General features: G+C 39.6%; 1 protein-coding gene across 4 annotated transcripts in view; it reads left to right on the forward strand.

The window, feature by feature from the left end:
* Positions 1 to 14,586, forward strand: part of NRXN3 (neurexin 3) — a 2,132,730-nt gene that overhangs the window by 41,008 nt on the left and 2,077,136 nt on the right. The window contains exon 2 of one of the 4 annotated variants that reach the window (XR_011169071.1): positions 1,918 to 2,835. The exons of the other annotated variants lie outside the window; for them this stretch is intronic. The gene's annotated coding sequence lies outside the window, so the exon portion shown is untranslated. Of the gene's footprint in view, positions 1 to 1,917; positions 2,836 to 14,586 lie in introns of those variants that run through there. 4 annotated transcript variants of the gene reach the window in all.

Below are 14,586 nucleotides of genomic sequence, written 5' to 3' on the forward strand. Positions count from 1 at the left end.
TCCTTGGGTATCTGTTTCACATCTGTAAAGTGGTGGTGGTGGTCTACTACTGTGTAAAATTGGGCAAGTCCCTTCTTCCTTATAAGCCTCAGTTTCCCAATTTGCAAGATGGGGCAGGCCTGGATGGCCTCCAAGTATCCCTCTAGTTCTATATCTATTATTCTATAATTTTAAGTCAATCTGACCAGGTCAGACTGCTTCTTGTTGGAGGCAGTTCCTTGTCAAGGTATACAAAGTAATTCAGGTTGTTGAAGTTGTAAAGGACCTTAGAAATCTACTAGTCTGGTGTTTCCAAACCCAAATTGTACTGTGGACCAGGAAAAGTTCTAGTCTTCTCTTTCTTGATGCTGTCACTCTCTTCAGCCTCAAAACTTAGCTGATCAGAGAATGAGGACCCGTCAGGGAGAGATGGAAAGAAAAGACTAGCATGTGTGTGAAGAGCTGGATGAGGAAGAAGTAGGAATTTCTTTTTTTAAGGTTCTAGGTTTGAGCAGCAGCTGGCAGAGCAGATATGGGGCTGGCCTCAGGTGGAGGGAGATCTAGTTTTGGGTCCTGCTTCTGACTTGTGCTGGGCCATATTAGTCTGGGCAAGACACTTAATTTCTCAGGGTTCTAGGAGATTTTCTAGGAGCAGGTTTCAGTCCCCAACCTAGTTCAGGCCCTCACTGCACTAACCTCTATTCGGTCTCCCTGCCTCAATTCTCTCCTTACGCAATCTAGTTAGCTAACAAAGTGATTTTTCTACAGCACAGGTGTGACTGTGCCATTGTCTAGCCCAATGAGCTCTAATGAATTCACTTTACATTCAGGATCATATCATATTTCTTTGGCATTCAAAGCAAATCATAATCTGGCCCAGAGTGAGCACTTGTAAATAATTGTTGATGTGATTTAAGAGGTGTCACCTGTATTGATAGAGGGATTGTCCTTATCTGGAAGTTCCTTCTATTAAAGAAATCACAAAATTATGTCCCTGTTCCTAGCCCTATGTTTTTTTAAGAGGAAAGAAATGATACTCATAGATAATATTTAGATTGTATTTTAAGGTTTGCAAAAATGCTTCATAGATACTATTTTATTTGATCTTAACCAAAAAAACCTATGAGAAAGTGCTATTGCTATTCCATTTTACAGATGAGGAAATTCATAGAGCTTAAGCAACTTGCCCAGAGTTATATAGCTAGTAAGGGTATGAGTCAGGACTTGAACTCGGGTCTTTCCAATTCTAAGTCTGTTACTCTATCTACTGTAACACCTAGTTACCTTTTCCCCTCAACTGTTCTTGAAAAGTATCTTTTAGTAGTGAAAGAGTTATGGGGTAATAGAAATTTGTTAGGGGCAGCTAAGTGGTACTGGGTCTGGAGTTAGGAGGACCTGAGTTCAAATGTGGCTTCAGACACTTACTAGTTGTGTGACCCTAGGCAAGTCACTTAACCTTGTTTGCCTTAGTTCCTCATCTTTAAAATGAGCTGGAGAAGGAAATAGAAGACTATTCCAGTGTCTTTGCCAAGAAAACTCCAAATAGGGTAATGGAGTTTCAGATATGACTGAACAACAATAAAAAAATTTGTTCTAGACTGGCAGTTGCACAATGCTGATCCAGTCTAAATTGCTCATTTTATAGATGATAAAACTGAGGCTTAGAGAGGAAAGGGATGGGCCCGAGGCCACGGAGCTAGTGTGATGTTTTGTTTTAATTGATTGTACTTGTTTGTTGCAGGTTAAGATTCTATGGACGTCAGAGAAGGGATTAGGAAATACAGTGATCCAAAAATGAAATAATCATAAACAAATCACTTAAAAATAAAAACTTTAAAAGACAAATTAAAAAAGAAAAGTCCGGCCAGTTAGTGAGTGGCCTGGTGACCTCCTTTTCCCTCCAACTTATTCTTCATCTCAATTTTTCCATTTTTTCAGGTATAGTGAAGGAGCTCCAGCCTAGCAGTCAGAAGACCTGGGTTCTATTTCTAGCTCTGCTACTACATGATTGACTTTGGGTAAGCCTCTGGGCAAGAACCCTGGTGACCTGGGTTTTAGCCCTGGCTCTGATTTGCTAGATATTAGTAGATATAGAGCTAGATTGGGGTTCCCTGAGTCATACATAGTTCAACATATACACCAATCGCTACCACTCTGGAGTCAGCACCATACCTGTCCCACCTGGAGGACATCTGTTGAGCTAAGCTGACTGGTCCTTTCCTCTTGCTTAGGTCATAGGGCCATCCTCAGAGATGAGTGGCTAATATGTTATGCAAGAATCCAAGAAAAATAGGGGTTGTTTTTCAGTGACTTCTGGAAAGGATCATCATATGCCTTTGGGGATGTATGAGCCTTTTGGCAAGATATCTTGCAAAGAGAAGAATAAGGAAAGATTCAAGGAGGTCACGCTCATGATAAGATGATCCAACATCTCATGGTGTCATCTGCCGTGTCTGAATCGAAGGAACTTGCTATAGCAGATGCCGGCTGATCTTGGGAAGGAGTCCAGTCCAAATCTCCAGCCATCTGTTGATAGGGTAATAGATTATGCAGTAGCATGAACAAATGGCCTTAATTGGGTAGTGCTGTCAGAGGAGGTTGGAGCTGTGGGAGGAGACAGATCGACTGCGCATCAGCCTCAGACTGTCATGGACATGCAGCTCAGGAAGACACTAGGAAGGAGAATTGGCTACCTTGAAGGGCTTGGCTTAGAGCTGAAGTCTCAGCAGTTAGTAACTATAGAATGGCATCTTAGATTGAGCCCCCAGCTCTGAAGGAACATCTCAAACCTCTGGGCTTATGTTTTTTATTTTTTAAAATGAAACATGTTTAATAAATTCTTGTTGATTAAATTAGTATCTTTGGTGTTTGTTTTTTATATCATACTTTCGATATGTTTTGTTTTTATATCAGGTTCATTTCTGAATACCTTCTCCCTTCCCTTATTTATGGAGTTATCCTTTGCAACAAAGAACAGAAAAAGAAAGGGGGGAGGGGGAAACCATTCAGCATATGCATCTCGTACATCACCTCCTTCTGATAATATACGCGATAATCTACACCCTAGTCCCTCACCTCTGCAAAGAAGGGAGGAAAAAGCATTTGAATTAAATTAATATTAATATCTGTGTTTAATTGTAGCCTTCTTTAGGATGGGGTGGGAAAGGAGAGGGAAAAAATAAAATAAAAATGCATAGCAAAGAACAAAAGAAAACCTGGAAACAAGCAAAGGAAGTTTTGAAAACAATGTATAGTTTTTATTATATAGGTTTTCTTGTAATGGAGATTTATTATTTTATATTGAATCCTCTCCTGTTCTGCTGTGTACATGGAAATGTTTTTTTCTTTTCTCATTTTGTTTTTAAGTTTAAAATGAATAAAAATGATAAAAAGTATTAATAGTAATAATAATTTGTGCTTATATAGTACTTTATTATATATTATTTCATTTGATAATTTTTTTCTTTGTCTGAAACTATGACTTCCATGGTATAAGGAGTTTCCTGATGAGGAAACTCCCTCTACCCAAGGACATTATTACATGGGACACTTGCCCAGGGCCATCCAGTCAATATTTGTCACAGGTATGATTTGAACTCATGTCTTCCTCACTTCTTGGCCAGCTCTCTGCCCAGTATGCCACACTGTATCTCTTCATTTAATTTTCATAACAACCCAGTGAGGCAAGTAGTATAACTCTATTCCTGTGGTCACTTTACAGACGAGGAAAACAAGGCAGAGTTACAATGACTTGTGAAAACCACACTGCAAATACACATCATTACCTCCCCTCAAATACAGCTCTTGCCCTTTCTAAAACACCAACCTAGCTCTTAAAACTCAAGGGCCTGTGCTTTTCACAGTTTCTCAAGGCTGATGACCTTCTAGCTTCTGTGGTAGATCTATCTTACCCCCTCTTCACTGCTGGGAAAATAAAGGAAAAAGCACCCTTACTACAATGGATGGGAAGACTGGTGCTGCTTGGGTTGGGCCACTAATGTGATATCATATAGTATTTATTAAATATCATAAGTAAATTATTATTTCATGCTAGAAACTAAAATGTTGTTTGTCCTATTTTAAATATTCAGAGATGAGCCTGTGAACCATTTCATTCTAGGAACAAAAGTATTATTTGGCCCATTTTAAATATTAAGGAATGAGCCTGTGAACCATTTCATTCTAGAGAAAAGTATTGTTTGTCCTGTTTTAAATATTAAGGGATGAGCCTGTGAACCATCTGATAGGTCATTTCAGACCATTATGAACTTCAGACCACACTAGGAGATGACTTTCAGATATCTGCTCTATGAATAGGAGCACATTACTGAGAATTTTGACATGTGTCCATCTTATCCCCATCATTTCAAATTGTATTATTTAGAAAGGCAAACCTTTAAAGGTTTTAAGTAGCCACAGACATGGAAGTCTCACCAATGCTGTGACTCTATCTGAATTCTTGGGTTCTTTTAGATCCTATGTTTCCATCTGGGTGGCCTTTTTGAATGCATTTAACCAAGTGCCTGGCTCATAGGTATTTAATAAATGTTCATTGACTTGAAGTATGAGTGTGTTAATACCTGGGTAGCTTAAATACCTTTAGAGGAAAGGCACCAAGCAGTACACATAGCATGTTACTATTCAGATTTGGTATTGGCTAATGATTGTTTAGGATTGGGGGTGGTGGTGATGGAGTGAGAAGCTGGGAATATGTGGGGGGAGCGGGGGAGCAGGGAGGATTCTTTCACTAAGGACTGGGTGTACTCAGCTTTCTTCCATGGGACTTCTGCTTGAGAGAGAGAGAGAGAGAGAGAGAGAGAGAGAGAACATGTACAAATCTGCTGCAATTGACCTTTTAAACCAAACCAACTTGTATGTTCCCTACATGAAGGGATTGCTGACAAATCTCTGGCTGGAGGCAGAAGGTGGAGAAGAAAGGCCTGGATAAATATCACAGCAGCAGGAACAGAGCACATGGCTTGCAAAAGATGGAGTGGTGGGGAAAGACTGAAGTGTCCTTACTTTCTCAGAAGCTCTGACACATTGTGTTTCCAATGTCTCCAATGAAGAGTATTTAAAGTGTGACTAGAGGGCCAGAATAAGAAAACACAAGTATATGTGTCTGTTGTTCATTTTTAAAACCTCTTTGAAGGGGCATGCTAAGGCTTGGGGCTGAGGGCAGTGGGCAAGATGAATATTTCTTCCATTTTTAGTCAAGTACCTAGCTAAGTAGGGATGGGAAAATCAAATTCCTTGGGTACAGCCCTGAAGAGAGGTGTAGGAATAGTATAATGAGGTGGGGAGGTAGAGAGAAAATGCAGGCCCCACCCCCTGGGTACATCCCTCCATCTCCAACAAAAGCATCCTTTATATTACTTAGGTCATCAAACTAGGAAGTAGCAGTATCGTGAGGTCGTGTGTGTGTGTGTGTGTGTGTGTGTGTGTGTGTGTGTGTGTGTGCGCGTGCGCGCACGCACCACACTAGCTATCACTTCCTGGATCCCATTGCAGAATACCTGGCTGCCTAACTTGTTAGGTGACGACAAAACAGAAGGAGACTAGTTTTATAACTTAAAGTGGGCATGCTACAATTTTTTCTACCTGGAAATAGGCATGATACGTGTTTTTATATACTTTTAAGGATGATAAGATTAGTCAGCTTTTCAAAAAAGTGAAATCAAGGAAATATTTAAATTAGTCTTTAAAAAACACTTCATGGAAATTCAATCAATTTAAGATGTAGGAGCAGGATTATGGCTCCACTTGTCGGGGTTGTGAAGAGGAAAGTGATAGAAAGTTTTGAAGAGCCTTAAACTCCTTGCAGAAATATGAGGTGATGGGAACCTGCTGTGCTTGGTTGAGAGGAGAGAGACAGAGAGAGAGAGAGAGACAGAGAGAGAGACAGAGACACAGAGAGACACACAGAGAGAGACAGAGAGAGACAGAGAGAGAGGAAAAGGGAGAGGGAGAAAGGGAGAGGAAGGGAGGGAGAGGGGGATATTCCTTAACTAATTGATACATTCAATATTCTTTCATGGGACCCATTCTTTTCTTCAAGTGAGTCATGCCAGATCAGCTAGGCCTAGCTGTCCATTCTTATTCATATGTACCTTGTACAATTGGACAATGTACCTTGGACAATTCACCTCACCTCTCTGAGACTCAGTTTCCTTTTCTCTAAAATGAGAATGTTAAACTCTATGACCTCTAAGGTCTATCTCTCTCAGCTCTAAATCTCTGAGGGTATGAATATGGAGTACAAGTAATACTACCTTTAAACTCTATTATGTAGATGGATGTAATTTGCCTTTGAGAGACCTTCCCTCATTCATTCAAGGAATTTCCCCAGTCTTTTGTGGAGAGAATTTGTGTGGTGTATCCAAGTTCCTATCCAGAATCTCCATTTTTTTTTTCACATTGTTGATGCTCTTATGTTCTAAATGTGCCAAGAGACCAAAGGTAGCTCCCTCCGCAGGGCTGAGAGATGGTTTTGCTGAGAGAGATGTCCTTAAGAGGGCCTGGGTCTGTGTGGATGAGGCAGGTGTGACGACCTAGGTGAGTTGAGTTAAATTTTGTTTGTAGAGACCTTGACTCCTCCTCTTTGCTCCAGCTTCCCCTGGTGTAAAATGAGGCTTCTTGGGGGTTGGGGAGGTATTAATTACTCATGTTGGCACTTCTGACATGGATAATGCATTTTTCCTGTGCTTTAGTTGCAGGATGAGACTTAAGTGTCTGGGTTTAGTTAAAGGAGTCTAAGGTTCATCTGCATATTTGATCTAGAATATCTCATTGTCTTTTTTTTCTCTTTAGATTTCATAGGCCACAGAGGCATGGTTTATATCATAAATATCTTTTATCCTTCCCTGTCAGACTAGGGTTGTAGAAATAATATAGGTAAATAATTTTCCTCTGCCCTCCTTAGTTCATAGAAATATGTATCACTTTAAAAAAAAAGGTGAATTACATGTATAACCTAGGTTAAATTGTTCACCTCAGTGGGGATGGGGAAAAGGACAGAGAATTTGGAACTCAAAATTTGAAAAGAAAAAGAATGTTAATATTGCTTTTACATGTAATTAAGGAAAAAATAAAATATTAAATTAAAAAAAATAAAAATAAATAAAAAGGTGAATTAGTGGGTAAGTGCCGAATACATTAGGGCTACCCAAAGTCATATAATCAGTCCTCAGGAGAGCTGAACTATCCAGGTGCAAATTTCTTTTCAGTTTAGCACAATGCCTTTTTAATAAGGGGATAGGGACTGAACTCCCTCTGCTTTTGTAGAGGTTTAATGTTGTGCTTAGGATTTCACAGCTAATATGTATCAAAGTAGCACTTGAATTCAACTCTTCTTGGTTCCAAGGCCATATCTATGAGACTGCACTCTCTGCCTTACTTGATAAACCAGATTTTTTTCTTACTAACAGATGCCCTTTTCAATGGTGCTTCTAGTGAAGTGCTAAAATGTACTGCTTTAGCCAGTTACCTAAGAAATACCAGGGTTGATAAAACCGTCACTAACATTATTAGATCCTCTTACTTGCTGACATCTACAGTTATCCCTTCTAAATCAGGACTTTCCTCATCAAAGTTTCCATATATCATGGAACAGAATAAGAAATTAAATCAGAATTTGGTGGAGGGACTTCTTGTGGAAGCCATAGACAACTTGTGAAGGACAGCAGATGACCCAGAAAATGTTTAGAAACTCAGAAATGCATAAAATATATGTATACTATTGTATAATGTCAGCAATATCTTTTAATACCAAAATAATTCAGATTTCTTCTTTGGTATAAAGGGAAGGATAAAAAATTTTATTTGTATTTTGCAGATCATGGAGGGGGGTACCATGCCCCTGACCCATGTGATGTGGAAGAGATAACTGTTTTCTGTGCCAAGTTTCCCAATAGTCTGACTTTGACTAACCTTCAATCTTTTTTTTTTTTGCTGGACCATCATTAAAAGGGGATTCATCTAAAATATGGTCTATTATCTCCAATAGCCTTTCTAAGTTAATGGCTTCTGTCTGCCCTTCTGTGACTGTACAGGGGTCTTCCTGAGGAGGCACAGGAGAAGATGAAGAATGCTCTATAATACAGGAAGGGCCATTCAAAACTTTTTCATTTGCTGAATCCCTTCTACAGGTGTCAGTATTGCTATGATTATTATTTTTTTCAAATGCTTTATTAACTTCTGGTTTACAGCATTAATTTCTGCCAGATTTTGAGTTACAAATTTTCTCCCTGTTTTTCCCCTACCCACCACCCCAAAATAGCGGTCCCACATGCCCTCCTCCAATCTGCTCTCCCCCTTATCTTCTTCCATACTCCCTTCAACTTTTCCAGTAGGGTATGGTGGATCTCTATACCCCAGTGCCTATGTATCTTATTTCCCAATTACATATAAAATAGTATTAATAATGGTATATATATTTTAAACATTTGATTTTAAAACTTTGAATTCCAGATTCATTCCCTTCCTCCCTTGTTACTCACCCTTACTGGGAAGATAAGCAATTCAGTATAGGTTGTACATGTGTAGCTATGCAAAACATTACCATAGTAGATATATTGTAAAAGACTGACTATATTTCCCTCCCTCCTATCTCACCTCCCACTTGTTCTATTCTCTACTTTGATCCTGTCCCTTTTCAAAAGTGGGTGCTTCCAACTTCCCTCCCCCCAGCCTGCCTTCACTTCCATAATCCCCTCTCACATCACCTTCCCCCCTACTCTCCTGTAGTATGAGATAACCTATTTAGTGTGTATGTCATTCCCTCCCTGAGCCAAATTTAATGAGAATAATGTTGACCCATTCCCTTTTGCCTTCCTGTTCTTCCCCTGCATTGTAACCATTTTCCCTTGCCCCTTCTATATGAGATAGTTTACCCGATTCTGTCTCTCCCCATCTCTTCTCATTATATTCCTCTCTCACCTCTTAATTTCACCTTTTAAGTATCATCCCTAGATCTATGTATACCTTTAACATATATATATACACACATTCACATATGTATTCATACATCCATATACCCTCATATATATATATATTTTTTTCTATTTGCTTCAACTATTGTCATACTGAGAAAAGTTTCATCACTTGCAATTATCATTTTTCCATGTAGGAATGTAAATAGTTCAGCTTTGATAAGTTCTTTATGATTTCTTTTCCCTGTTTATCTTCTCATGCTTCTCTTGCTTCTTGTATCTGAATGTCAGATTTTCTATTCAACTCTGGTTTTTTTCATCAAGAATATTTCAAAGTCCTATATTCCACTGAATGACCATATTTTCCCCTGAAACATGATACTCAGTTTTGCTGGGTAGGTGATTATTGGTTTTAATCCCAGCTCCTTTACTCTCCAGAATATCATATTCCAAGCCCTTCGATCCCTCAGTGTAGAAGCTGCCAGATCCTGTTATCCTGATTGTGTTTCCACAATATTCAAATTGTTTCTTCCTGGCTGCTTATAATATTCTCTCCTAGATTTGGAAATTTCAGAACCTGACTATAATATTCCTAGGAGTTTTCTTTTTGGCATCTTTTTCAGGAGGTGATCAGTGGATTCTTTCAACCTCTGTTTTGCCCTCTGGTTCTAAAACATCAGGGCAGTTTTCTTTGAGAATTTCTTGGAGGATGATTTCTAGGTTCTTTCTTTGATCATGGCTTTCAGGTAGTCCAATAATTTTTAAATTATCTTTCCTGGATCTATTTTCCAGGTCAGTGGTTTTTCCCATGAGATCTTTCACATTGCCTTCTGTTCTTTCATTTGTTTGGATCTGTTTAACAGCATCTTGATTTCTCATAAAATCACTAGCTTCCATTTGCTCCAATCTAATTCTGAAGAAATGATTCTCCTCAGTGAGCCTTTTTGAGCCTCTTTTGCCATTTGAGTTAGTCTATTTTTTAAGGTGTTATTTTCCTCAGTCAGGCTGTTGCCTCTCGCTTCATAATTTTCTTGCATCGTTCTCATTTCTCTTCCCAATTTTTCCTCCACTTCTCTTATTTGCTTCTTAAGTTCCTCTATGGCCTGTAACCAGCTCGTATTTTTCTTGGAAGCTCTTGGTATAGGAGTTCTGACTTCACAATCTTCCTCCTATTCCATGCTTTGATCCTTTTTGTCGCCAAAATAGGAGTGTAAAGTTGGATTGCTCTGTTTAATTTGCTTCCTTTGCCTGCTCAGTCACTTGACCCCTGGACTTTTTGTCACAGTAAGACTCTGTCACCAGACAGGGGGAGCTTTGTCCCAGATGCTGGGGTTTTCTCAGCTGCTGAAGGTTGTGCCCTCTCTGAAACCTCCACACACTCTGGCAAGCTGGTCGAACACCTCAGGACTTCCACCTTAGACCACAATGCAGATCCAAGCAGGTCAAAGCAAGTGTGATTACCCCTCAGACTGGTTGCTTGATCCCCTTACACTCTGCAGGCCAGAAGCTGAAGCTGACATGTAGGGGCAGCTGCACAGCTGGCTACAGCTCCTTAGTGGCTTCTTGCCCCGGGGGCAAAGGCTGACTGCACTCCTAACTACTGGATTCCAAAGTCCACACTGCACTGACCTCTCACTTTGTCCTTTGCAACTATGTGTTGATAATTCCAGAAACCTCCACAGCTACTGGTGATCTGGTAGTTGGTCAGGCCCGCCCTGGGGCTAAAACCTCTGGCTTGCGGGGGGCTGGGCTTGGCTCCCAGAATGCTGAGCTGGCCAATTCCTGTCGGCCTGCCAAGCTGTCCTCAGCAGGAGGTTAGCTTCTCTGTGTCATTTTGTAGGTTCTGTAGCTCCAAAGTTTGTTCAGAGTCCCCTTTTACATGAATTGGGGGAGGTGGAAGCCAGAGCCCCGTGGAGGTCCTGCTTCTACTCTGCCATCTTGACTCTGCCCCCTATTGCTGTGATTATTGACTCCAAAATGGCAACATTGAGCAGTTCCTTGTTGATGTTTCTTGCCCTCTTGAAAGGTGTCAAATATTACTTGACATATATGTTTAAAAGCAAATTTCTATCTGCAGTGTTTCTTAATGTGTTTGTATAGGTTTTTATTCCTCTTATAAAATTTTAAGAGTAGAGAGCACATTTGACTTCTGAAATCCACAGCCAATGGAAAAATCCACTCATTTTTTCAGATTGGTATCTTTTTCCTCATCTGAAGTCTGGTCAGAAGCCAACTTCCTATAAATAATTAATAAATTAATTAATATTTGTTAATTAAAAAATAATTAAACCAAGATACCATGGTAAGACTAATGTAAACCAAGGCAAGACTAATCATAACACTATCATAATCTCATAGGTGTTTTGCCCCACATATCCTGACTCTAGCTCACCTCTCTGGCCTCCTTGTATATTATTTTCTCTCTCACACTAGGCTCTCAAAAAGCAGTAGCTCTGGTCTGGGAACAATGGAAAGTATTTAGAATCAGAGAGCCTGGGTTTGAATCCTAGCCCTTCCAACTACTCCATGTGTGAACTTGAGCAATGAATGGGATAGCTGCATATAAACTAAATATCAAGATGGAGAACCTATGGTAATGTATAGTAATCACAGGTGTTAAATGATCATGTATTTGAGTCCTTAAAAGGAAGACCTCAATCATGTTGAGTAGATAGAACACATAGGGCAAAGGATGGGGATTATATATGTTTGTGGGCAAGATGAGGAATTCTATTGCCGTTTTGTTTTTGTTTGTTTTGTTTTGCTTTTTGGAAGGGGGAAAGCAGGGCAGTTGCGGTTAAGGTCACATGGCTAGTAAGTGTTAAGTATGTGAGGCTGGATTTGAACTCAGGTCCTCCTGACTTCAGGGCCGATGCTCTATTCACTGTGCCACCTAGCCACCCCGAGGAACTTTATTGTTGAAAACATTCCAGAAATATGATGTGAGATGTCATCAGGTGTCACAAAGGTGACATAGATGCAGTCTTTCACATGCACACTCTGGTATTCTCATTTGGGCTCCATTTGTGGCCAGGAGTAGCACTTTTTTTTCATGTGCAGGAATTAATAGGTACGCAGAACAATGCCAGTCAGATGATCACATCTGTCAAGTCTTTCCATCTATCTCTTAAGATGCTAGTATTGCTCCTTTGGCTTTCACACTAGGACCAGGACTCAATCTCAGGACTTGAATCATGGATAGAGAGTAAAAGCCTTGGTGTGCTGAAGTGGAAAAAGCACCCTGAAGTCAGAGGACCTAAGTGTCAATCCCAACTTTGCAACTTAATTCTTGTGCAAATTGTTTAATTTTTCTTCGCCTCAGTTTGCTTAATATTAATATTAATTCTTGCCCTCTTTATGGGGATTTTGCCCTACACAACCTGACCCCAACCAGTCTTTCCAGCCTTATTGGACTTTCCTCTCCGTCTTGCACTTTGCAATCCAGTCAAACAAACTTCTTTCCATTCTTTGTTGTTGTTCAGTCCCTTTACTTGTGTCTGACTCTTTGTGACCCCACTTGAGGCTTTCTTGGCAGAGATTCTGGAATGGTTTGCCATTTCCTTCTCTTGCTCATTTTACAGATGAGGAACTAAAGCAAACAGGGTTAAGTGACTTGCCAAGGGTCACACACCTAGGAAACTTATCTGAGGCTGAATTTGAATTCAGAAAAATGAATCTTCCTGAATTTGGGCCTGGCACTTGTTCTACTATACCACCTAGCTGCATTGACTCTCTACCTTGTAGAGTGAGTGGGAGTGTATGCTGAGAGAACACACTAGAGACTGTGTGTGTGTGTGTGTGTGTGTGTGTGTGTGTGTGTGTGTGTAATGACTAGCAGTGACATGATTCTGGACATATATCGTTCTTTGGAGGTATCGAAGAACCAGATATTGTTTGGCTAGACCTTGGCCTCAAGCTTCATACTTTGGAGATTGCCAAATGTAAGCATTTGTCTACCCTCACTCACCTGTGGTATACTAAAGCTGCCTCTTGTTTCAAGCTGTGTATGTAAAGAAGGTCTCTCTCTCTCTCTCTCTCTCTCTCTCTCTCTCTCTCTCTCTCTCTCTCTCTCTCTCTCTCTCTCTCTCTCTCTTAAATATTTATATGTCCAGTATTTACTAAGTACCTGGCATTTAGTCATATTTTTTTCTTTCATTGTATGCTTCAGAAAAGACTTGGAAATCCAAGTTATTTCTCCCATTAAAGACTACTTGATTTCTTGAGCTCACGTCTGACCACACCTTTGTAGGGTAGTCAAAAAAGGATAGAGCATTATGCTTTGCAAGTGAGAGGAAGAGAGTTAAGGCAGAGAGTTGAGTAAAGGGAAGCAGTTTATTAATTTTCTCAGGTCATACTGTATTTACATTTGGGATCGCAGAGAGGCTTGGTCCTTGTTTACTTATAATGTACACCCTTATTCAATCTGTACTTTCTGCTGTTTCCTCACGTATCCCCCGTGAATAATAAGGACTCTTGAGATCTTTTCCAACTCAATGGTTTATAGGCAAGTGCTACTATAAACCACTTTGCTTTTCTTTGGGTTTGGTTTTCCTGAGGGTCAATATTTTTGTTTACTTCTGGATATCACATTTTAAAAGGGACCTTGCCAAACATGGGAAGAGGGAAGGAAGGATGACCAGCTCTGGGGAGAATGTCACAAGAAGAATTGGAAAAGAAAAAAAAAACCAAGGACTATTTATTCTGAAGAGAGGGCTGCTAGAGGGGGAAGGGGAAAGGATTCTTGAAGCTATCTTCCAATTTTTGAAAGGTTCTTGTGTTGAGAAAGCAATAGACTTATTTGTATTACTGTGGAGGACAGAAATAGTACCATTATGTGAAAAGAATTGGGGAAGTGAATTTCAACTCAATTGTCAGGAAGACACAGGTTCAGACATTGTTTCAGATATTTAGTAGTTGTAAATCATTTAACCTTTAGGCAAATCATTTAACTTCTGTTCCTCAGTTTCCACATCAGTAAAATGAGGGAGTTGGGCTCAATGACCATCAGGTCCCTACCAGTTCTAAATTATGACCTTATCCTCTGAAATAAAATTGTCTAAAAGTAGAATGTACTGCTTCATGAAGAGGTATTGAATCCATCACCAAAAATATTTGAGCAGGGAATGGATTGGCAAGTAAGTATGATGTTAGAGAGGAGATTGCTACCTTTGAAGGGAGACTAGATACATTTTCTTTTATATACTGACACCCCTATATTTCCATATAAGTGAAAGAGAGGATTGTCCTTGACTTTTGCCATGTCCTTGACTTATGTGTGTACACACATACATAGTAGCATTCTCAGTCTATATCTGTTTATCTTTAGACTGAAAAAAGAGTGAACAGTAATCTATGTATCTATCATCTATCTATCTATCTACCTATCTATCTATCTATCTATCTATCTATCTACCTACCTACCTATCTATCTATCTATCTATCTATCTATCTATCTATCTATCTATCTATTTATCTATTTATCCATCCATCCCTCTCTCTCTCTCTATCTATCCATCCATCCATCCATCCATCCATCCATCCATCCATCTATCTATCATCTATCTATCTGTCTATCTATCTATCTATCTATCTATCTATCTATCTATCTATCTATCATCTATCTATCATCTATCTATCTATCTATCTATCTATCTATCTATCTATCTATCTATCTATC

The sequence above is a fragment of the Petaurus breviceps genome, unplaced genomic scaffold, assembly GCF_028583685.1.
Source record: "Petaurus breviceps papuanus isolate PSGF00001 unplaced genomic scaffold, PetGlider_PUasm1.0 189, whole genome shotgun sequence".
Taxonomy (NCBI): domain Eukaryota; kingdom Metazoa; phylum Chordata; class Mammalia; order Diprotodontia; family Petauridae; genus Petaurus; species Petaurus breviceps.